Here is a 26,326-nt window from a genome sequence, read left to right on the forward strand (position 1 = left end):
AATCTATCTCATCTCCACTCGCTATTTCTAGAAAGAATTTTACCTTCTTTTTTTTTGGGTCTCTATGATTCTGCCGCCAACCAAAAGACGAGGGAAGATAAGGCTTAATCACGATTGAATTCCACAACCATCTTTTAAAAAAAAAGAGTCAAAGACGTCAGAAAAGAAGAATTGGGATGATTTCAAAAGTGAAATAGAGGAAGCATTTCCAAAACTGAGCCGAATACATTCTTGAACCAGCCTACCAAAAGTCAGAAACGCATTAACAAGTGTTTCAAATAGAATTTCAGATGACAATTCATCCACATCTACTCTCATTCTGGATGGTAATAGCCACATGTACAGCAGGTTCACTCCACCACTGAGCTTGAAGATCACCAGAGAATGTCACTGAAACTTCTCAGGAATTTTTCACTCATAGAGGAATTAAATTGGAGCTTCTGTGAAAATATCTAGCTCTAAAAGCAGTCGGAGAAATTTTACTTCAATGGGCAATAAGACCAAGTGCGGCTCCAAACTGAACAGTGCCAATGATCTCAGTGACCAGATCCACCTCAAACTACAGTGAGTTTCAAAAGCCTTTTCAGATGGTTTGGTCGACCCTTGTCAAACTCTGAATGAAAATTAGATCCTGTGGTACTAGAAATCCCCAGAATTCCCTCAGTGACTAGGACACAGCTGGGCCTGATGAGTGTTACTGAAAGTCTGAAATTGGTCTGTTATTTTTCTGAGGATGGTATTTCACATAAGATAAAACCTTTGCATACGATGTTCAAAGAGTTCTTCGAGAAACCAATGAAAAAATCTCAAAAATATATATATTGTTATAAATAATATTTATTATGGATGTCCATTACCCAAAGAGATTGTACTTCCAATTGAAGATCTCAATTACCTCAGGATGCAATATTGGTGAAGATCACAACCATCTCATTACACAATATTGGCAGTCAATATTTCCATTCTATGCACCTTCTATCTTGGGCGGCAATCTATCTTTCCATATCAAGAATATCTTATTGTGTGCAAGAATCATATATTGTATTTCCATATCAGAGTAGATGCTCCTTCTACTATAAATATGTAATGCACTCAACTGAATGAATTAGTTCTGATTGAACTCATCTTGTCTTTCTTCTTTGTATTCAATATCTTCTTTATTTCATAACACGTTATCAGCACGATTCCGCTTGAAGAATGAATCCGCTCGAAGTATTGCATTTTGAGAAGAAAGACAGCAGACTATGTATCATTATGTTTTCTATTCCAAAGTGAAAAGAATGATCGTCCTCCTCGCACGTTTTTGTAAACAATGGAGTTTACCTTGTCCATCTTGAAATGTAAGTGCATCATGATAAAAAGATATGTGTTTTATTGAATCTAAGAATCAATCAATAATAAGATATTATGTTACTTTAACTATTGTGGTTTTATTTATTGTATATAGTGGTTGCTAGCTTTGCACCACAAATATTGTTAAATGCACCTGAAGTTGCAAGATTTGAAATTGTAAATGAATACAGTTTTACAGATGCACATGAAGTTTCAAGATTTGAAACTGTAAATAAGTACAGTTTCTGAGATGCACTTGAAGTTGCAAGATTTAAAACTGTAAATGAATACAGTTCTGCAGATGCACATGAAGTTGCAAGATTTGAAACTGTAAATAAATACAGTTCTGTAGTTTTTGAAATTAATTCTCTTTTGAAATTATAAGGAGAAAATATTATTCATGAAAATATCCCAGCAAATTTTCAAGTTTCAGATTTGTTGTTACAATAGTAATATTGTAAAAGGAGTTTTAAGAAATACTCTGAATGATATCATGCCTATTTGTGGCTGAGTAAAATAATGGACTATTAATGAAAAGTCATGAAGCTCGTCTTATTGGTTATGTTCTATTCCCTGAAGTGAATGCAACAATTCATGATATGCCTGAAAGAAGGCAAAATTAAAATTATGGTCATGACTGTGGAAGAGGATGAGACAAAAGATGAAATAATTACCGTCATTATTATGGAAATAAATAAGAAAATAATAAGGATTCTCAATATAACAATTCAAGGAGTGAAGATAATATTTATTACCAATGTGGTATGAAAGCCATTAGACATGTATCTATCATATTCCACAATATTTAATTAAGCTTTGTCAAGCCTTAATTAAAGAAATAAAAATAATGTGGAGATAAATTAGATTTTCCAAAATCATGATACTTGAGCAATTTTTGCCTATAAAAGGAATGATTTTGATGGCCTCACAGATATTACAAATCTAGATGCTGCAAACTTCTTTGAAGATAATAGTTGAAGATTTGATTATGTAATTCTTTTCTTTTCAAATCTCATCTCATATGTTAGTTTATCTTAAATTTAATCTTTTTCTTCTATAATTTTTTTTTATTGACTTTCTATATATCTTTTAATATATTTTGTTTCATTTTGATGAAGAATGTGAATATTCTCTTATATGTTGTGACGCATATTATACTGAGAGAAAAATATACATATTTCTCTTATTTGATAATGCGGAAGCCAATGTTCATATAAAATCGGTAGTACAACATCGATTGGAAGCTCCGGAAGAGCTAATCTATTATTATCTGGGAGATAAAATTGGTTATAAATAATTCATTATTTTATAGTAAGTCTCAAAGAAACTTATTAAGTTTCAAAGCTATTTGCCAAAATTATTATTAGATTGATACTACAAATAATGGTATAAGTAAATATCTATACAAAGTTATTAGATATTTCTCCCAATTTGTACTACACGAATATCGCATGGTTGAAACACATGCTTGGGTAAATCAAATGAACATTGATTCCAATAATTTTATTATTTGGCATGACCGGTTGGACCATACCGGATCAAGTATGATGCGAAAAATTATTGAAAATTCAATTGTCATCCATTGAAGAACCAGAAGATTCTTCAATTAAGTGAATTTTCTTGTATTGTTTGTTCTAAAGAAATATTTATTATTACATATTCACCAGCTAAAGTTGAGATTGAACATTCTACGTTTTTTAAACGTATAGAGGGTGAAATGTATTGGCTCATTCACCCATCATGTGGACCATTCAGATAATATATGATTTTAATAGATGCATTTATAAAGTGGTCACATGTATGTTCATTATGAACTCGCAATTTGGTGTTTACGAGATTGTTTGCTCAAATAATGAGATTAAGAGCATAATTTATGAATTATAAGATAAAGACAGTTTGTCTTGATAATGCTGGTGAATTTACATCTCAGGCTTTATGATTATTGTATAACAACTGAGATCACAGTTGAATAGCCTGTTACTCATGTTTATATCCAAAATGGTTTGGTAAAATTATTTATTAATTGTCTCCAATTAATTGCTAAACCATTGTTTATGAGAACAAAGCATCATTTGTACGCATCAGGCCAAAAGGTTGTCATAAATTCTCCCTATTACAATTGGCTTATGGTCAGAAGCCAAATATTTCTCATCTTAAAATTTTTGGATGTACGGCTTACGTTCCAATTACTCCACCACAGCGCACAAAGATGAGTCCCAAAATAAAGTTGGGAATATATGTTGGATATAAATCTCCTTATATAATTCAATATATTTCTAAGGATAGGAGATTTATTTAATGCAATACTTGCTAAGTATTATTTTGATGAATTAGTTTTTCCAACATGAGGGGGAGAGAATAAACAGTTGGAAAAAGAGATTGATTGTATGCATTATCATTATCTCATTAGATCCTCGCACTAAACACTGTGAACTTGAAGTTCAAAGGATAATGCAATAAATATTATAAATCAACTGCCAGATTTGCTGACCTGCTAAGAGTTACTAAATCTCATATTCCAGCTGTAAATACTCCAATTAGAATTGATGTCCCAGCAGGACAATCTATCAGTGCAAATGAAATTAAACCACATTTAAAACGTGGAAGATCAATCGGTTCCAAGGATAAAATCCTAGAAAAGGAAAGGAGCAAATGATCAAGATGGTCATAATATGGAGACAATTGATTATGAAGATCCTGAAGACATAACTTTCTATAAAACCCCAGAAGAGGTTCAGGTACCTGAAAATAATGAAGAAATCTCGATTAGTTATGTCATTGCAGGAAAAAGATGGAACCGAAAAGATAAAGTTGTCGACAACATTTTTGCATATTATGTTATTGTTGAAATAATACATCAAGACGAGGATCTTGAACATGAATTTGTTGATGAATATAAATCAAGAAATGATTGGCCAAAATGTAGAGACGCAATTCAAGAAGAATTGAATTCGCTTGAAAATTAAAGTTTTTGGACCTGTAGTCCAACATCTGAAGGTATAAAGCCAGTGGGGCACAATTGAGTTTTCTGTGAAAAATGAAATGAGAAAAATAATGAAATAGTGATATATAAAGCATGAATTATGGCAAAAGAATTTTCGCAGATGCTTGGCATTGATTACATGGAAACATGTTCTCTTGTGGTGGATGCAATCACCTTCAGATATCTAATTAATCTAGCAGTATATGAAAATTTTGACATGCGTCTAATGGATATTATTACAGCCTATGGCTCACTCGAGTGTGAAATATATATGAAAATCCCTGAAGGATTCAAAATGACTGAAGCATATAAAAATTCCTAGGAAGTTAAGGCTTCAAAGATTATCAAGGCATATATGGTAATCTCCTTAGTGGATATTTACTAAATGAAAAGCATAAAAATGATCCAATTTATTATTGTGCCTTTATTAAAGGATATGGATCTAATTTTAGTAAGTATATATGATGATGATTTAAATATCATAGAAACTCCTGAAGAGTTTCCAAAAGCAGTAGATTATTTTAAGAAAGTTGAAATGAAAATCTTGAAAAGACAATGTTTTGTCTTGATTTATAAATTGAGCATTTGACGAATGAAATATTCGTTCATCAATCAACTTATATAGAGAATATTTTGAAGAAATTTTATCTAGATTAAATACATCCATTGAGTACCCCAATGGTTGTGAGATCGCTCAATATAAAGAAAGATTCATTTCGAAATGAGAAAAATAATGAAAAATGAAATGAGAAGAATAATGAAATAGTGATATATAAAGCATGAATTATGGCACAAGAATTTTCGCAGATGCTTGGCATTAATTACATGGAAACATGTTCTCTTGTGGTGGATGCAATCACCTTCAGATATCTAATTAATCTAGCAGTATATGAAAATTTTGACATGCGTCTAATGGATATTATTACAGCCTATGGCTCACTCGAGTGTGAAATATATATGAAAATCCCTGAAGGATTCAAAATGACTGAAGCATATAAAAATTCCTAGGAAGTTAAGGCTTCAAAGATTATCAAGGCATATATGGTAATCTCCTTAGTGGATATTTACTAAATGAAAAGCATAAAAATAATCCAATTTATTATTGTGCCTTTATTAAAGGATATGGATCTAATTTTAGTAAGTATATATGATGATGATTTAAATATCATCGAAACTCCTGAAGAGTTTCCAAAAGCAGTAGATTATTTTAAGAAAGTTGAAATGAAAATCTTGAAAAGACAATGTTTTGTCTTGATTTGTAAATTGAGCATTTGACGAATGAAATATTCGTTCATCAATCAACTTATATAGAGAATATTTTGAAGAAATTTTATCTAGATTAAATACATCCATTGAGTACCCCAATGGTTGTGAAATCGCTCAATATAAAGAAAGATTCATTTCGACCCCAATAAAATAGTGGAGAATTTCTTGATCTTGAAGTACCATATCTTAGTGCAATTGGGGCATTAATGTATCTTGCTGATAATACACAGTCGGATGTGGCATTTTCTATAAGTGTATTAACAAGATTTATTTATTCTCCAATACGAAGACACTGAAATGTTATAAAACATATATTTCAGTATATTCGAGAAATTATTGACATGATATTATTTTATGAATGTGGATATCAACTTACTAGTTTTGCAGATGCAGGATATTTATCTAATCTACATAAAACTAGATCTCAAACATGCTATTTATTTTCAAGTGAATGTTAGCTATTTTATATTTAGTTAAGATCAATGATACAACACATTCATGAAGCATGCAGTCTTCTACTAGAAGAAGGAATTTCAACAATATTATATGAAGATTATGCTGCATGCAAAGCTCAATTGAAGGGATGATACATCAAAGAAGATAGAAAGAAGCATATTTCACCGAAATTCTTCTTCACTCTTGATCTTCAATGAAATGGTGAAATATATGTTCATTGAATTCGTTCAAGTGATAACTTGACAGGTTTATTTATTGAGGCGTTGCCTACTTCAAATGTTGAGAAGTTGGTATATGATAATGGAATGTACGTATTCAAAGATACTCAATGATGTTATCATCAGGGGGAGTAAAATACGTGCTGCACTCTTTTTCCCTTAACCAAGGTTTTGTCCCACTGGGTTTTCCTGGTAAGGTTTTTAATGAGGCAGCTACCAATACGTATTATTTAGATTTGTATACTCTTTTTCCTTCACTAAGATTTTTTCCCACAGGGTTTTTCTTAGTAAGGTTTTAACGAGGTACATTATCTATTGATGAACATCCAAGGGGGAGTGTTATAAATAATATTTATTATGGATGTCCATTACCCAAAGAGATTGTACTTCCAATTGAAAATCTCAATTACCTTAGGATGCAATATTGGTGAAGATCACAACCATCTCATTACACAATATTGGCAGTCAATATTTCCATTCTATGCACCTTCTATCTTGGGCGGCAATCTATCTTTCCATATCAAAAATATCTTATTGTGTGCAAGAATCATATATTGTATTTCCATATCAGAGTAGATGCTCCTTCTACTATAAATATGTAATGCACTCAACTGAATGAATTAGTTCTAATTGAACTCATCTTGTCTTTCTTCTTTGTATTCAATATCTTCTTTATTTCATAACATATATATATATATATATATATATATATATATATATATATATATATATATATATATATATATATATATATATATATATATATATATATATATATATATATATATATATATATATATATATATATATATATATATATATATATTTTTTTTTTTTTTTTTTTTTTTTTTTATTACTCGGTTTTATCCACCTTTTCTAATTTCTTTCTTTCTTTCGAATACTAAAAAGAAGCAATCAGGATCAAATCATTCATCAAAACTAAACGAACAAGATTAATAATTATTGTCAATATACCTATACGGTAGGATTTCCTAGAATTTACTGATAAGGGAGTTTCAATGTAGTACCCATGAATTGAGTCAATCACCTCTCGTCATATCAACTTGAGGATTTTTTTTTTTTTTTTTTTGCCAACCCCGGTTTCCAAGGCTTTGCCCTGACTAATCCGGCACCCGGGTCGCACACCTGACTGTGGTGGGTGAGTCTCCCAACGGGGATTTTTTTCATCCACAAGGTTTCGATACCGGAACCTTGCTTAAGCGGACCAAGCTGCTTACCACTTGGACCAACTTGAGGAAATTTTTTATTGAGGAATAACTAATGCTTTAAGATTGTTAGGATTTTGGATTAAACATATATATATATATATATATGAGAAATAAGTACAAGAAGTAGAATTTACAAGATGTAATTATACTACGGATGCATGAAATGCAAAAGTTTTCAAGGGGCCTAGGAAATGATAGAAGCACGACTGTTATTAATAGTATGCAAGAATGAAATAGTTGAATATCATGCAACAAGAGCAAAAATTCAATGGAAAGCAAAATTGTTATTAATCAATTTCCATAAAATAATGAAAAGTCATTCTACATTGTAAAAATTACACCCATTTTATAGAAATCAAGAACTCAAATAGTAAGTAGTAACATAGAAACTACAAGTTCATTCCCTAGGCTCCACTTGATAGTCCTCCTAAAACAAATCTTCAAACTAAAAACATTTTTACATTCCAACTTGTGCTATGATTGATTGTTTTAAAATTGGGTTCTTGTTTTGTGAGAATGTTGATTTTTTTTCCCCTTCTATGAAATCTGTCTATTTTTTTTCCGTTGGTATTTAGCTTGATATGCAAAGAAATACCTTTGGATTAGATAAATATTTACTTAATTTAAACAAACTTGGTACATTCAATTGGGCATTCATGCTTAATCCTCCTAATTGTCCTTTACAAGAAATAGAAGACTATTTGATCTTTGAATTCATACTCATTTTTTCTGATAGTCTATACCAACTACCTAATGGTAATATGATGACTCAAACAATATTTAATGTAAAACTATAAAGCGGGTTGTAAAAACGGTTTATAACGGGTTGCGGTTTGGATTCGGGTTGGTACGGGCTCTGCCACCCTCAGCCCAAACACAGCCAATTAAGGTTCAAGTCCGGGCTGTTCAGGTTATAACGGGCTGGTTCGGTTCGATTTTAACGACTCAGACTACAAATTGACACCCCTAGCGATTACCATGAGTGGGGTTAAGGCTATTAAATTGATTAAATCCAATTCATGGAAAATAGGTGAATATAATAATTAATTCTCCATTTAATGGGGATGTTAGGTCAAAGTAATTATTCCCATTAGTGGAGAAGGGACAAATCCATTGACTCTCCATTAGTACGTAATTGATTCTCCCCTTTGTGAGGGAGGTGAGTCATTATGATTCAATGCAAATTCATTACCTTGAGAATCTCAAGAGGTGTAAATTGTGGTTTGAGCCTATATAAATTCAACCCTTTCCTTACATATTGTGTGCAATATATACACTCCTCACACTTGCATTATTGGTTTCTTATTATTTACAAAGCTCATTTCTTTCTTTGAGTTTGTTTTAGTGTTATGCTATAACTTTTGGCTACTTGAAGGGATTAAAAGAACTACCTCATCTTCTAGTTGGAGATTGATTTATCTTGGATATGATGGTGAGAAGAATCATTGGTAATAAAGTGCATCAATTACCTTAAAGGCAACACCCAAGGTGTGACTCAATCGCGTTCATTGGTGGTTCGTTCAATTGCAACATCAAGTTCTCCGCATTACTAAGTGATGCGTCCAAAATCTGCTCAGCCCTTAGATCTCCTTGAATTGACCTGCAAAACGAAAGCGTCAGATGTGGCCCGACCGCTGGGGTTGGGAGTCCACCTCTGAAGGCTAAGTCAGTCGATGAACTTAATCACAAACGGCTCGGCTAGACGCACAGAGCTAAGGAATGAATAACTGGAATATGATCTAGATCGTAAGCATATGAGTGTTTACGTCCACAAGTGTGTGTATGGATCTGGGTTCCTCCTTTACCTCGTAGGTAAGTAAGGTTTATATAGAGTGTACCTTCGAATCTTCTTCGTTGGATGCATTTGAGCCTTCTTCGGATAGTCGTTGGATTCTAACAGTTAGATCCGTTGAGCGATAGACTTCTACTAGTTTGAACTAGTAGAGGACTCCTGAGACAACCTCACAGTTATCCGATGATTATCCCTTCAATAGCGATAAGTGACAGCCGCCAAGTTGAGTCTGCCATCATTAGGGTAATTAACCTAATCCATTAGTCAGATTGTGCCTGTGGCTGATTTAGTTTTCTTCCTCAGCAAGCTATCTCCTAGACCCGGCTCGCTCGGAAGCGAGTCGATTCCCTCCGTCTTGACCGGGGTCGAGGGTCAAACCAAGTATGAACCGGGTTTGATCACATTTCCTCCATATCACGAGCCCCCCAGACCAAGCGTTCGGTCAATCCCGAGTGCTTGGTTTTTAACTCGGTTCTTCGTCAGGCAATAGTCTCTGCGTATCCCACTAAATGTCGTATCACATTTAATGCGGTGGTCACTTTTCCTCAAGCGTTGCGAGGGCAATGCCACGTGTCTTATTGCAATCGAATGATCGTGGCTCACGTAACCCAAGCGACGGTTTCCGAACGTCTGTTTTGGATTCGTGAGTTCAAACTTTCAAAACGACTCTAAATCCCGATCGTCGATGCTGAATCAATCTCGATCGTTCACGTCCTCGAACACTCGTGAAAGTACTTAAAAGCGGTTCGTTGTCTTCGTAGGTTTCATTCTTCTTGTCTAGAATTTTGAAACTTCGTCGTCTGCTTCGCGCCTTCTCGTTCTCAAGCTTCTGCCTCACTGAATCAGTAAGTTTACTGATCCATTTGCAAAGTTAAAAATCCCTGTCTCCAGTTTTTTTTTGTACCTTACTGAAGCTAGTAATGGAGGATAATAGGGTTTCTTCTTCCCTGGTGCCCAGCGTCAGTAATAGTAGTGGTAACGAGGCCTTTGCTTCCCTTCCTTCTGAGCAGTCGGATAGTGATAATAAAACCCTAACTGCTCTCTGGCGTGAATTCGCAGAAGTTTCCCATAAAAGATTAGAAAGAAAGGATGAAACTTCTTCTGCCTTTCCTGAGTCTGGATCTTCCAAGACTCCTAGAGTGACCGCCGAGTCTTCTGGACAGTCAAAACAAACCTCCAGGTCTAAAGGTGGACCTGGTTCTGTTCCCTCCTCTTATAAGGAGAAAACCCTTCTTTCGGCAATCCAAGGTTTTGATTTTCCTTCTTCTTATCATCTTAGGGTTCCCAACCCTGATGAGAGGGTTGATTCGATCCTTCCGGCGAATTTTCCCTATACATAGATGCACTGGAAAGCGGAGTCCGTTTTCCCTTTTTCAATCCTTTGTTTGCAGCCATCCTAAATCACTGGGACATTTGCCCTGGAATGCTCCTTCCCAATAGCTGGCGTCTCATCGTCGGCTTCTTGGGTTTATGCTTTGAACTTGGCCTTATGCCTACTCTTGCTCTTTTTGTGCACTTTCATCTTCTCTCTATTTCCCATCCTCCTGGCTGGGTTGTGCTCTCCAAGCGTAATAAGGCTGAGCTTGACTGGAGAAGCAGCATTCTCGCCAAAGGAACCTGCCCTTCCAATCACAAAGGATGGTGCGAACGATACTTTTTCTGTCGAGCGCCTCAGTCAGATCTCAATTTCCCGACCATCTGGAAACAGTATACTTCATACTCTGAAAGTAACCGGGTCCTTCCTTTATCTAAAGAAGACGAGACGGCTGTCAAGAAGATCAAATCAATTCCATGGTATCAGGAGATACATGGACTTGAGGTGGAGTACAACTCCATCCTTCAGTATTGGGGATTGATTCATTGTGAGCTTCTTAACCATCATCCTTCAAATTTATAAGAGTGATATGTCTTTTTGCAATTCTGATTCTTGATCTTCTTTGCAGTGCCACCAAGAATGAACCCTGAGCATCTTCGGGCAAAGGTTGCCAAGGCCGTTGTGACAGCTGAGCAACAGTCGCCCAGAGCCTTAACTGCCGGACAAGAGGTTTCTGTTCCCTCTCCCGACCGTTCTTACAAGGGTATCAGGAACTTAAAGCCCATGGTTGACGCTTCGGGAAAAGGGAAAAAGCCAATGGTGGAGAGGCCAAATATCTCCTCCGCCGCTCGAACCAAAAGGAAGCATGATACAGTTGATGCTTCCTCCCATAAAAAATCCAAAAATACTGAAGATGGTGAGGAGGTCTTCATGCCTCAGTGGACACTGAAGTAGACTGATAAGGTGACACAGGACCCTGAGAAAGCCGCAGAATGGAGTTCCCTCAGTCTTCTGCCCGTTGACCGTCAGGACTTTGAGGCCCTGAACGATGATACTCTTGTTAGTCAGTCCACCAGGTACCGGCCTTCCTAATCTTTCTCTAATTGTTTTTCATAATCTCTTATGATTTTTTCTGATAATCTCCTCGTCCCCAAGAATGTTGTGCTGAGTTTTTATCAGCACATGGAAGCATTGAGCCGGGTTGGTCGTAACGGCTCCTTGTTGCAGACCTGTGAAGAGAATTTGGCTAAGGCCAATTCTGAAATAGACCGGCTGATGGCAGCTGCCAAGGAGCTGCTGTCACACCCCACCCGTCGGTCTCGGTTACCCGCCCGACAACCCGTGGGTGCGATCCGTCACAAGATCCAAGGTTTTAGTCTATCAACAATATTTAAGACAAATAAAAATAATCAAGAGCAAAGACTATTCAATAACTGAATTAAATGAATTACAGGAGTCCAAATACTCCAATAACAATAATAAAGGAAAGAAATAATGAATAAAATGAATAAAGGTTTCAGCGGAAGTAAACAAAAAGGTTATATCAATTTCTTCCCAGTTTCCTTTTCTAAATCTAAAAAGTGTTTTTCATGGATCTCAAGGTAAGGTGTTCTCCAATTCAACTCTATTCGCCGAGCGAACTTTTTGACCACCCTCCGTCTTTGATCATCAATAGGTGCGATAAGCGCACTCCATGCAGCTACAGGAGCTCCCGCACATGCCATTTCCATCTCCCACTGACGGTGCCACATCTTCTTCATACGGGATGGTTCCTTCATAGGAAACCAATCCATCTTCGTGTAAAGTTCCTTCTTCTGGTGCGACTAATAAACAATACAAAATAAAGACGTGAGTTCTAGAGAACTCAGTAAGAAACAATCACAATCCCATCAATTATCCAACAATGCCAAGATACATGAATAATATGAATGAATGCAAAATATGAATGATACTATGATTTCTAACTATGCAGGTCTCTAATAGTTGACATGCTTTAAGTTATACACCAGCCCTCCTTTGGGTAAGTCTCATCACACTGATCTGGTAAGGACTAGCTAACTCTGTAGGGATCCTGGGAAAAAGGGGAAAGTCCACACCTGGCTCTCAATTCCATGGCTGGGGGTTAAGTCAACACTCTCTTACCACGACCATTGGTAATGAGTACTAGCGCATGTCGGGGTTTCTAATCCAATGCAAGGTCATACTAGTTACATGTGTACATGAAATCCAGATACATCCCCTATGGCACCAACCAACTCGGTTCAATATCCTTTGCAACCTAGGAGAAAGAATCCTCACGGACTGACTACCGCTGTTGGACTCCACTCCTTAACCCTATGGTCATCCACATATTATTGGGGCGGATGCTCTCATGATTCCTCACGACACCCGGTCCGATCCTTGGACATCCATGAACCCTACCCTAACATATGCAACCCTACCATTTATATGACTAACAGTGGACCACAATGTCACATCACTGTCATCACGGGTCACTCGGTTTCAATCCCCCTACCGAAAGGGTAGTAGCATGTGGGGTACCTAACCATGCAAATCTAGACTCTACCTAAACAATGCCATCAAATAGTAAAGACAGGTCTGGAGACATCAGCAGGCATGTGTCCCATTCCACAGCCTTCTGATATCCCTAGCTAAGATATCCCAAAATAGATACCTCATCCATCAGAACCATATACCAACTACCATCAATACATAACATCCATAATCAACACAATATGTATATAAGTAAGACAAACAGCAGTAAAGTAATATGATTTCTATATAAGACATATAAACAGCAGCATATATAAAGAAATATGATTTCAAATATACACTAGATTAACATATTATAAGTCTATTTAAGAGATAGGATGAATTGTCCTTACCTGCATATAATAAGATTGTCCGTAAAATGAAATCCGATAACAATTATATGACTTTTCTTTCAAACAGTGTTTACCTATATACAGGGTTACAATAACATATAAGTTAAATGAATCAATTTGAATCAGAACAAAAAACCATTTGGTCTCTGTTTACCAGCCGGTCGCTTGGGCCGGTCGCTTAGGTTGAGCGACCGCCACTAGTGACCTCCCCAAAAACAGTGAGTTTCAATCCGAAACTCAGGCCTCTGATTACTCATTTTCAATCCGGATTTCAAGTAATCTTGACCTAAGTCTCGAATCTAATACTCCCTAAGCCAAAAGGGTGAGGGAAAACTAACCATTACCATCAATAGATTACCCAGAACTCTCCCTTGACTGGATTAACCTTCTCACAAAAACAAGGTTTTGTTTACGGTTAATTCATCTCAAGTAGATTAAAAAGAGAGTTAAAAATATCCAAGGGGGTGACCACAAAGACGAGGGGATGGGTTAATACTAATTTAACGGACAAAGAGAGTAAAGAATAAAGGACAATTCATTACCTCACGCCAGAGAGTCAGAGAAGGAAAGGACTGATCTCCAAGTCACTGCCAGCACTCCAAAGTCTCTTTCGGAACTTCCCCGAAGCCGTCTAACCTCCCAAATAAGCAACCACGAATAAAGTATTCGTTAATTAGACGAGGGTTGCCTTTTATAGAAGTCAGGGGGCAAAATAGGGCAAAATCCCGAAAAACAGACCGGGCGGTCGCTTGGTTTAATCGACCGCCACTAGCAACCACCCCCATGTAATTTGCCATACAAGGGTGCTTTTGCTAGGGGGTCGATACCCAAGGCCAGCCTAGCCCTAAAGAAGAGATGGGGGAGATCTTACCTTCATTCCGAACATCTCCGAACAGCACTTGACTTCCAGAATTCCAAAATCCAACCAAGGCAGGCTCTTCAGATAAAGGATCGAGATCCATGGGTTCAGGGTATGGATCATGGACTTCAATCTGGACACTCCACAAGTTCACCCGACTAGACCTTCGGGTTCTCGGACCTGGAATACGGATCTCGGGTTAGAAATATGGGGGTTGTTACAGCTGCAGATGAAGCATGATGAGGAGATGAGCTCCTTGAAAAAGGCCCTCGACTCTTCAAAGGCCCGCGATGTTGCTGCCGAGCACGAGGCTAAGAAGCAGAAAGCAGCTGCCACGTTGTTCGGTGACAAACTTGAGCTCAAGTCCATAGAGAACGAAAATATACTGAAGATGACAGTCCCTAGCAAACCCGAGCATATCAAGCCGGAGCTTCGAAAGGATTGTGTTCGGAAGTACCTGAACAGCGTACCTTTCTCTAACCTGCTGGGTGCCTTCAACATCCAAGCTTACCGCTTGGGGCAGAATGACATTTGGGAAAAGATCCTCAAATCTATCCCTTTGTTCGATACAACTCCCTTTCGTGAGGTGTGTCATAGAGAGGTCTTCAAGAAGCTTAAATTGGACTTCCCTAACTTGTCTTTGGAAGAGGATGATCCTTTTCCAGCCGACCCAAAATATGAGGAATATCTTGCTAACGAACCACCCCTCCAAGAAGAAAAGTCACAGGTTGCCGTTGAAAAGGACCCTGATAACGACAATCCTGAGGAAGGCTCTTCAAAGGACCCTGAGAATGACGATCCTGAGAAAGGCTCTCCTGTGCAGGACTCTTCGGGCAATAATGAGGAAGAAGCGTAGGGAGTTACTCTCTTTTTTTTTGTAAAGATTGATCCTCCTCATTAATGAATAGAGACTTTTTCCATGTTTGCCTCAATATTTCCTCATCTCCTATCCGAAAGCTTGTTTTGAAAATCAAATATAAATGGTAAAACTTATCACTTAACTTCGTATACCTTGACAGGGGATGATCTTTGTAAAGATATCATGAAGAGACGTTCGGGAAAGATGCTTTAGCCTCTATTCCCCATTACTCCTTCATTTATTGCAAAGTCCACACGTTTCCCTTCATTTATATACCATTCACTTTTTTCAATGAATTGGTAACGCAACCATTATTTAAATGGTGGTGCGACGGTTGGAGGTATTCTCGTATCAGGTGTCTATTTCCATGTGGCTTCCTTTTGACCATTGATCTTGCTTGTTGAGGAATTCAAAGCATTTCTTTGATCTGGGCCTTTGGTTGCCTTAGGCTCTCAACCATCATCTTACTTCCTGAGGCTATTTAAGTCCTTCGAGGGTACTCTCCCTTTATCCTGCTATCTGCAAGTTAGATTTGCAAAAACGACATTCCGTCTTCCTGCTCTGCATCCATATTCCTCGTACTCCAACAATATTTTCTGAACAAGTGAGCTTTTTTTGCCCTCTCCTTCCCCCTGAGTAAACTCCACAATAGTAATACTTGGGGTTTACTTAATGGGTATTTTGAGTAGTTCATATCTGACAGAGGACTAGGGTTTTCCCTTTTTCCTTATGTTGTTGGATTTTCGTACTAATACGGCTTTTTTTGTACTTGCAGTGCCTCCCAGAATCCATCCGAACTTTATTAGAACGAAGTCCTGCAAGAAAACTGTTCCAGCATCGACGGGGGTTTTGGCCAATAAGGTGATTTCATCTAGTGAATCCTCTAAGCGTAAGGAGACTGCTGTTGGTGAATCTTCAGGTCAGATTCCCACAGTTTCTACTGATGCCTCTCCTATGCTCCCTCCACCTGAAGAGATCGCTCAGTCTTCCCAGGAAGATCTTGATCACTCCGTTGCTGATGGTGCTGCTGATGTCCCTGCCGGAGATACCAGTCGGGCTTCTCCGAAGGAGACTCTTCGGACATCAGAGGCAACTATGTTGGCATCTGATGAAGGCGCGGCCCTAGCAGGTGTTGCTTCTATTTCCAACTCTAGAGCTTGTTTGGCATCCTCTTCCTCTCCTTCTTTGGAGCCGGAGGATTTTGCCACTAGGAAGCGTCGTCGGTTGGTGGAGGATGCAACTCACCCTTCTCTTGATGTAGTTCATCCTTCTCCTCCTTCGAGGAGGTCTAAATTAGTGTCAAACGAGTTTAACAAAGCGTTGGAGTGGTGCACTATTGCTCAAATGTCTAGCCAGAGCAGAGTTCTTTCCAAACTTCCAAACGATGACTTTATGAAGTCACTGGTGATGTAAGTTTCTCTTCCGTTTCCTTTTGATGCAGAAGATTATTCTTTTGCTCCTAACAAACTCAGAAGTTGTTTGCAGGAGTCTTACTGGGAACTTCCACAACCAAGTGGAAGCAGCCTCTAGACTCAGTAAACTGAGTAATGAAGTTTCCAGGCTTCGGGAAGACTCCGAAGCCAAAGACGCTGAGATTGCTCGCCTTAGGAAATTAGCTTGGGAGGTTGCAGGAGAAAAGAACTCGGTGATCTAGCGTCTCCGTTCATACTTGGATGATGCCAGGGAGAAGATTCGGCGACTGGAGCGAGAAGCGGGAAAGTCAGGGGCTCAGGGTTCTGAAGCGTTACCTCAAAGGCAAGCTGTCATTCCTTTGCCCGAATCCCTTCCAACTGACGTTCGCAGAGCCTGCATCTTCAAGTATTTACACAGTAAGCCCTTTGTTGACATGCTGAATGCTTATAACTTGTAGACGTACCGGGATGGCAAGAACGAAGTATGGGAATCAATACTAAAGAAAGATCCTCATTTTGATACGACTCCCTACAGCGCTGTTTGTCATCCTGAAGTGTTTGCCAATCTGGGTCTTCCTTTTCCTGACTGGACCAAAGATAAGATCGACCCTTCGCCTTCTGATCCGGATATTATGCATTATCTCGAGGATTCTCCTGTTTATTCTCCCCTGGAAGGACTCAGTTATGAAGAGCTCGGCCTGAATGCAAGTTTGATCGAGGACCATACTTCTTCTGGTCAAGCTAGACAAAGAGTATGAAATTGCGGAGGATTTTGTTCATACTGTAATGCTTTTGTAATCCCCGTTCCTCCTCTTTTCTTCTTGAATCCGTGTTGCTGCTCGACTCTTGTGTTTGTTCTGGCAAAGCTGTTCTGATCTTGTTTGATTTCTTAATGATCACCGATGATGACTTTCTTTTTTGACCGAAGATTGCATCCCAACTCTTGTAATCTCATGTGTATGTTTGATGTAAAGGTTGGCTCCTTCCGGTCTTTTGAAGAAATAAGAAATTAACTTCATCTTGAACTTTGCCAGTCACTTGAGTCGTTGTTGTACTAGGTATTAGTTGTTCAGAACAATGCCTTTACTTAAAGATTTCCGGAGAAATACAATAAGTCTGAGAAGGAACTCACTCGGGTTTTAAACCGATGCCTTGACTTAAGAAATTCCGAAAAAATTCAATAAGTGTTGAAGGACCCACATGGATTTTCATCCGGTGCCTTTACTTAAGGATTTCCGGAGAAATACAATAAGTTTGAGAAGGAACTCACTCGGGTTTTAAACCGATGCCTTGTAGTTGGATCTGTTCTTGAATGTGGTGTATGATGTCCCCCAATCAAAAGATAATTGTTGGAAACCAATAATTGCATTGATTGAGTTGAAATTGATTACATCACGAACAAAATTGAAATCATCAAGGATAAAATTTCTTGAGATGCCTGGCATTCCACGAACGATCCAACTCTTTATGGGTGGTGATGTTCTTCAGCTTGTACGCTCCTGAACCGACTGGTTTTACAACCATATAAGGTCCTTCCCAGGAAGGGTCCAATTTTCTTTGATGGCGTGGATCTTAAGCTAAGGTATTTCTTAACACCAAATCTCTTGCTAAATAGCGACGATTCTTTACTCGGGTATTGTAGTGTAACGCTATCCTTCGTTGATAATGTTGAGTTCGTGCTATTGCCTTTGCACGAACCTCGTCCAACAAATCAAGGCTATCAAGCAGTCCTTGCTCGTTCGCTTTTTCTTCGAACTCTCTGTCCCGCAATGTTCCCGCCATTATCTCCACAGGTGCCAATGCTTCGGATCCATAGGCTAACCTAAATGGAGTTTCTCCTGTGGGTGTTCGAACCGTAGTTCGGTAGGCCCATAGTACATTATGCAGCTCTTCGACCCATAAGCCTTTATCAGCCTCAAGTCTTCTCTTTATCCCCTCAAGCAGCGTTCGGTTAGTAACTTCTACTTGTCCATTGCTCTGGGGGTATGCCACTGAGGACATACGATGCTAGATCATGTAAGTTCCACAAAATTGCTCAAATTGTGGGCAATCAAATTGAGTGCCGTGATCAGTGATGATTATCTTTGGAATCCCAAAGCGATATATGATTGGCTCAAGCACAAATTTCTCCACTTTTTTCTCAGTGATTGTTGCCAGGGCACTGGCCTCAACCCATTTTGTGAAGTAGTCAATTGCTACTATCAGATATTCCCGTCCGCTCGATGCCTTAGTGAATTTGCCCATTATATCAATTCCCCACATCGCAAAAGGGATGGGATCTAGAATTGAAGTCATGGCTTCCGCTGGGCATTTTGATATTGTAGCATGGATCTGACAATTACTACACTGACGAACATACTCCATAGAAGCCTGTTGGATCTTAGGCCAATATAACCCAAGTCTTAGAATCTTGTGTGCTAGGGCTCGTCCGCCCATGTGAGCCCCACAAATTCCTTCATGTACTTTGGCTAGAGCCGACTCCGCTCCTTCGGGACCCAAACACCTCAGAAGGGGTCCAGAATAAGATCTTTTGTACAACCTTCCATTTTGCATAATGAATCTCGCTGATCGTATTTTGACCAATCTGGCTTCTTTCGGATCTTCTAGTAGTTTATCACCTCTCAGATATTCAACTATTGGATCCATCCAGCAACGCTCTGCTTCAATATAAGAAACTTCTTTCTCAAGATAACTTGGAAATGTTATCTCTTCAATGTAGACCGATGGGTCTAAATTTTTTTCTTTGGCATTAGCTAATCGAGATAGCTCATCTGCCACTGTGTTTTCTATCCTTGGAATCTGACATACCTTCAAATTCCTGAATTCTTTTTGAAATGCCTGCACAATCTCTTGGTACTTCTACAAGCGAGATCTTTTATACCATACTCCCCCTGAACTTGGTTGACAATAAGTTGAGAGTCACTATAAATAGTTACATCTGTAATTGCCAATGCTTTTGACAACCTAAGTCCAGCTATCAGGGCTTCATATTCTGCCTCATTATTGCTTGCTTCAAACGCAAATCTCAGTGCATATCGAATGACAAATCCCGCTGGACTTTTCAAAAGAATTCCAGCTCCTGCTCCGTCCTTATTGCTCGAACAGTCCACATATGCCTCCCAAATGGTTGGTATAATGGGATCTTCAACAATGTTCTCCACTGGTGCAGTAGTCTCTACTACAAAATCGACTAACGCCTGAGCTTTGATTGCCGTTCTGGGCTTAAAGCTTACTTGGAACTCACTGAGTTCAACCGACCAGGCCACCATTCTTCCAGATAAATCAGGTTTATAAAGAACTTTACTAAGAGGGAAAGTTGTAAATACCTCTATTGAATGAGCCTGAAAGTACAGACGTAGCTTCCTGGCTGCCGTCATGAGAGCTAAAGCCTGCTTCTCAATCTGTGAATATCGTGTCTCCGCATCAAGTAACACGTGGCTAACATAATAAATCAGCCACTATTTCTTATCCTTCTCCCGAACAAGTACTGCACTGACCGCTGAAAGGGATGCTGCTAAATATAGCTGTAAGATTTCCCCCTTCTCTGGTCGGGACAAAAGTGGTGGCTATCCCAGTGTTTCCTTCAATTCCTCGAAAGCCTTCTGGCACTCTTCAGTCCAATTTGCTTCCTTTATGCCCCTCAGATCTTTGAGTGCTTTGAAAAATGGTAGACACTTTTCTCCAGATTTTGAGATGAAACGATTTAGAACGGCAATTCTCCCCGTTAAGCATTGTACATCTCGAATAGTTTTTGGAGCTTCCATGTCAATTAGAGCCTGTATTTTGGCTGGATTAGCCTCAATACCCCTTTGTGATACCATGAAGCCCAAAAATTTGCCTGACGAGACTCCAAAGGCACACTTCTCCGGATTCAGCTTCATCTGGTATTTTCGTAATACTGAAAATACCTCTGTTAAATCTGCGATATGATTTGCCCTTGTAATGCTCTTTACCAACATGTCTCCAACATAAGCCTCAACAATCTTTCCGATTAGGTCTTTGAATATCTTGTTGACGGCCCTCTGATATGTAGCTCCTGCATTTTTCAGGCCAAATGGCATGACTTTATAATAGAAGCTTTCACGATCAGTCATGAAAGCTGTAAACTTCTCATCCTCCTTATTCATGAGGATCTGATTATACCCTGAGTAGGCATCCATGAAACTCAAAGTTTCATATCCTGCACTCGCATCCATCAAGAGGTCAATCCGTGGCAACGGATAGCAATCTTTAGGGCAAGCCTTGTTGAGGTCTGTGTAGTCTGTACACATCCTCCACTTCCCATTCGACTTTTTGACCATCACTACGTTGGCCAACCAGATTGGGCATTCAATTGGTTCTATGAAACCAGAACTCTTCAGTTTTTCGACTTCTCCCCGAACAGCTTCGTACTTTTCAATGGAGAAATTTCTCCTTTTCTAAATAACTGGTTTCACCTTTGGATCTATCCAGAGTTTATGCTCTGCGACAGTCCGATCGATTCCTGGCATGTCTTCGGCAGACCATGCGAATACATCACTATTTTGTTGAAGAAAAAACTTCAACTCTTCTTTGAACTCCTCAATTGTTCAGATCCGATATAGGTAATCCTTTCTGTATTATCTGTGAACAACTGGATTTGCTCCAGCTTTTCTACCGGTTCGGGCCTTTGCATTTCTACTTCTTCCCGATCATCTCGAACTTCTATTGGTAGGGCAGTCACTTTCTTCGGGCCCTCCTTGTCCTTCAAATAGGCAACATAACATTGCCGAGAGATCCTCTGGTCAGAGGAAACTTGACCAATTCCCATGTCAGTCGGGAATTTTATCTTCAGGTGCTTCGTTGAAACAATAGCACCTAACTTGGACAAAGATGGTCGTCCCAGGATAACATTGTAAGCTGGAAGTTCCCGAACCACCAAAAAATTGATTCGGACGGTAGTCTCCTTGGGAAAACTCCCAATAGATAAATACAACTAGACAGATCCTTCTGCTATTGCAGACGATCTTGCAAAACCATATAAATGTGTGGATGATGGCTCCATCAAGTCTTCATCCACCTTTAGCTTTTGATACACTTCATAAGATATTAGGTCAGCTGCAAACCCTGTATCAACTAAAACTCTATGTACCTCCCGGCGCGCGATCTCTACCTTGATGACTATGGCATCATCATGAGGTAGACAAACGCCTCTTTCATCCTCCTCGTCAAAGGTGATAGTATCTTCACCATGTGGCCTCTTACGCTTCTGCGTCTCTCCGGTCCCAACAAATTTAGATTTTGTCTTTAACCTCCGGAGTGATTCGGGTTCTGGGCCTCCGAAAATTGTAAGGATCGGTGACCGAATAGCATCAATCACCTCCTTTCCTTTTTTAGACTTCGGAGCCTCCCTCGGTCGTTCTGAACTAACCGAACGATTCCTTTTGGGGCCAACTTCATGTGGCTCCTCTCTTCTCTTATTAACAAAATTGGACAAATGTCCCTGAGATATCAATCTCTCAATATCTGCCTTTAAATAACGACAATCATTAGTATAATGACCGTAATCCTTGTGGAAACGATAATATTTTTCTCGATCCTGCTGCTCTCCAGGCTTTAAAGGAATTTTTGGTGGCCACTTCAAAATATTTCGCTTCTTAATGACATTCAAAATATCAGCCCGAGGAGTATTTAATGGAGTATACTCACTTTTACCGAGAGATCTCTGCCGCCATGCCTAAGGCTTTCCAACTCGATCTCGAACATTCTGCTTTGGCTTCTGCTTTGGCTCAAGAGCCTTCCCGCAATTGGCTCGGCAAAAGGGGTCTTTCGAATAAACGAATAAATATCATCAGTTATCCTTCCTCTAGCCACTTGTCCTAGTTTCTAATTGATATTGGCCAATTCCTGACCAATATGAGTTGAATGATCTTCTGCAACACGATCACGACCTCAAACAACTCGATCACCACGAGCTATTCGATCATCACGAACTGCCCGCTCGTCACAAACATTCCGCTCATCGCGAACTGCTCGATCATCATGAACGGTTCGTCTAACAGTTGGTGAGTGAGTCTTCACCCCCGTATCCAACCTTGTATTTGAATCGGTTGTACTTTCCTGTGGTCTGTCAAACCGATCGTCCCGCCTAAGTAGATCTTCAACTCTCCTAGGCCCTCGGTCACCTTCGTGAAAGTTCTGATCGATATTCCAATCTTCAGTCAATCTTTGATCCCGTGGTAATACACGCCTCCCTGAATCGCGATGATCAGGTTCTTGTGGTAATACCACCCGTCTGGTTAGCACGCGAAGTGCTTGACTTACCTCCAAAAGTTGAATCTTTACTTGATTCAATTGATCTTGGAATGTCTCCGGAGGATCGTGCCCTCCTTGACCACCATCTACTTCAAGAGGTGGTAAACTTCCCTAGGGAATATCTGGATTATTTTCTCCAGGAATTTGAACACCAGTATCACGTTGTGCAGCGGCTGCTGCTGCGGCTGCTGCCGATCTAGTCACCATAGCTTTCTAAATCTTTCCCACAGACGGATCCAAATGATGCGTCCAAAATCTGCTCAGCCCTTAGATCTCCTTAAATTGACCTGCAAAACGAAAGCGTCAGATGTGGCCCGACCGCTGGGGTCAGGAGTCCACCTCCGAAGGCTAAGTCAGTCGATGAACTTAATCACAAACGGCTCTGCTAGACGCACAGAGCTAAGGAATGAATAAATGGAATATGATCTAGATCGTAAGCATATGAGTGTTTACGTCCACAAGTGTGTGTATGGATCTGGGTTCCTCCTTTACCTCGTAGGTAAGTAAGGTTTATATAGAGTGTACCTTCGAATCTTCTTCGTTGGATGCATTTGAGCCTTCTTCGGATAGTCGTTGGATTCTAACAGTTAGATCCGTTGAGCGATAGACTTCTACTAGTTTAAACTAGTAGAGGACTCCTGAGACAACCTCACGGTTATCCGATGATTATCCCTTCAATAGCGATAAGTGACAGCCGCCAAGTTGAGTCTGCCATCATTGGGGTAATTAACCTAATCCATTAGTCGGATTAGGGCGTGCCTGTGGCTGATTTAGTTTTCTTCCTCAGCAAGCTATCTCCTGGACCCGGCTCGCTTGGAAGCGAGTCGATTCCCTCCATCTCAACCGGGGTCGAGGGTCAAACCAAGTATGAACCGGGTTCGATCACATTTCCTCCATATCACTAAGAATCTTCAATTTTCAATTATATTGTAATTCCGTTATTGTATCTATAGAATTTGTAATACAATTCCTAATAGATTATGATATTTTACTTTTCAAATAATTTTATTCTATTAATGAATCATATGTATATGCTAACTATGTCATTAGCTCTACTAAGGGTTGTCGCATATGAATCTTGAAAAATGAAGAAAATAATTCTTGATGTCAGCATTTGCCTTATGTTCCAACAAAAGAAAAGAGAGGGACTAGAATTTGACCATACAACCATCAAAAAGGGGCAAATGAAGTGGAAAGCTGCCTAGGGATGTCTTCTATTGTAAATATGTTCAAAACTTAATTAATATTATTTTATATTTTTATATAAATATATGTTTTAATCGTGTCTTTTATCCTATGGTTTTTATTTAGTCCCCACATCGGGTCGAGAGAAGCTAATTGTATCGTTTATATATAGTAAGGACCTATGCAATATTACTTTGGATTAATGATCGAACCTTGTACGACTTGAATCAAGCCTAAACCTTGTTGTGACCCAATCATGGTTATATAGATATGTATTAATTAATATTAATAATTCTATATGACTTGGGACTGCTAGGTGAAATCGTGGAGATGCCATTAGAGAGGCACTTTCCTTTAAGAATGTCAGCTGGATAGGTCCTTTTTTAAGAGAGTTGAGCTGGATAGGTACTCTCACAAAGAGAGGTGAATAATATTAGGGTCAATAATAATACAAGTGTAAATAGCATTAACTTAAAAACAAAATAATATTTTGGCTACAATTCATTCTTCCATCTCTTTGAAAGTTAATTTTGTGCCTATTTGGGATTGAGGCCAAAATTAGGAATGGTTCAGGTGGGACAAACCCTAATTCGAAGCCAGTCTTTGGCCTTGACTTGTCCTTTAGACTAAAATCTTGAGTTGTAGCCTTGTTCAAGCTCAAGATGGGCCAATGCAAGTCAGAGCCACTAGGACTAAACTTGCACCCTGGTGCTTGGTCCATTTATACATCAACAAAATTTAGTTAACATTTAGTTAGCGGCAAAATTTTGGGCCCTAGCTAGTAGTTCGAAGTCTAGTAGGCTTTGGACAAGATTTTCAACCTTAAAGATGGATTGGGGTTAACCTTTAGGCTTTAGGTGAAGTTCAGGTTGGCAACGTTGACGCCTTAAGTTGAAGGAGTTTTACATATAAAAAATAAAAAGTTGAATGGAGTTTATAACTCAATGTTAAGTTTTATGTACCAAAAATAAAATAAAAAAAGAAGAAAGTGTTAAAGTTTTATTTTTAGCCATTTTAATTTGTTCAAGTGCCATGTTGAAAATATTCATCAGCTCAAGCAGTTAACTTAGTTGGTAAAGGCTTCAATTCAAAGTATGAAGTCAAGAGTTTAAATCTCCTTAGGATTAGGGTGAGACCCCGTACCCTTAAGGAAGTCGAGGAGCACACAAACATCAGTTAAAATAAAGAAATAAAAAAAAGAAATCCAATAGCTTCCTCTCTTCTTGAACTTGAAACCATTTGATATTTAAGTCTACAGCACTCCCTATTGGGAGGTTCAACTTCAGTGCTGCGCATTTAATGTGCAACACTAAAATGTGTATGGCCAAGATCGAACCGAGTGGTTGAAGTCGAAATCTCGACCATCATTTTTGTTATAGGTAGGTATAGTTTTCTTCTTTCTTTTTTTTGAAGTAGCTGATAATATTAATAAAAAAAGAGACTATACATGAGATTACAGACGGTAATAAGTTCTGCCAGAGGCGTTACTATAAACAAGCTTAGCCAACCTAGGCGAAAGAAGGTTACAATCAAAGACCACCTCCCCCCGCATGGAAAGAAATCCAGCCAAAAAATTAGCACAAGTATTGACCTCCCGAAAATTATGCTTGAATGAACACCCTTGAAATTGCAACGCCATCACTCTGATGTCTTCCACAATGTCTACCGCCTTCCACGGAACTGAGGACTTCCTCAACACCATCGCCACTGCTGTAGCAGAGTCTGAACAGATAATCACACGGGGAATGTGTAGCTGGATAGCTTGTAGAAGCCCCTTTCTGATAGCCTATAGCTCCATCAAAAGAATATCACCCTCCACTAGGGGTGTCAATTTTCAACCCGAACCGTTAAAACCGGACCGAACCGGCCTGTTATAACCCGAACTGGCCCGAACAATCCTTAATGGACCGTAATTGGGCTGAGGGTCCTCAGCCTGAACGGTTTCGGGCTGGCCCGGCTCAGCCCGTGTGCGGCCCATCAGCCCGTTAGTCTTTTACATAAATAAAATTAAAATATTAAATGTAATTAATTTTTTTTGTATTGTTTAAATGTAATTAATGATCCATGAATTTCGGTGTTTGAGACGTTGAGACTCGAGTTTGAGTAGTTGAAAGTTGAGTGTTAACACCTTTAAGGGTTTAAGTTTTAACTTTTAACTTTTTAATTTTCAAATTTCATTTAGTTTTATTATTTTAAAATTTAAAAGTCTTAATTGATAACTCTTGACTCTTAAGTCTTAATCTTAATTGTTAACTTTTTAAT

This window comes from Hakea prostrata, chromosome 3 (assembly GCF_041222555.1).
Source record: "Hakea prostrata isolate BN-2017 chromosome 3, UWA_Hpros_2, whole genome shotgun sequence".
Taxonomy (NCBI): Eukaryota; Viridiplantae; Streptophyta; class Magnoliopsida; order Proteales; family Proteaceae; genus Hakea; species Hakea prostrata.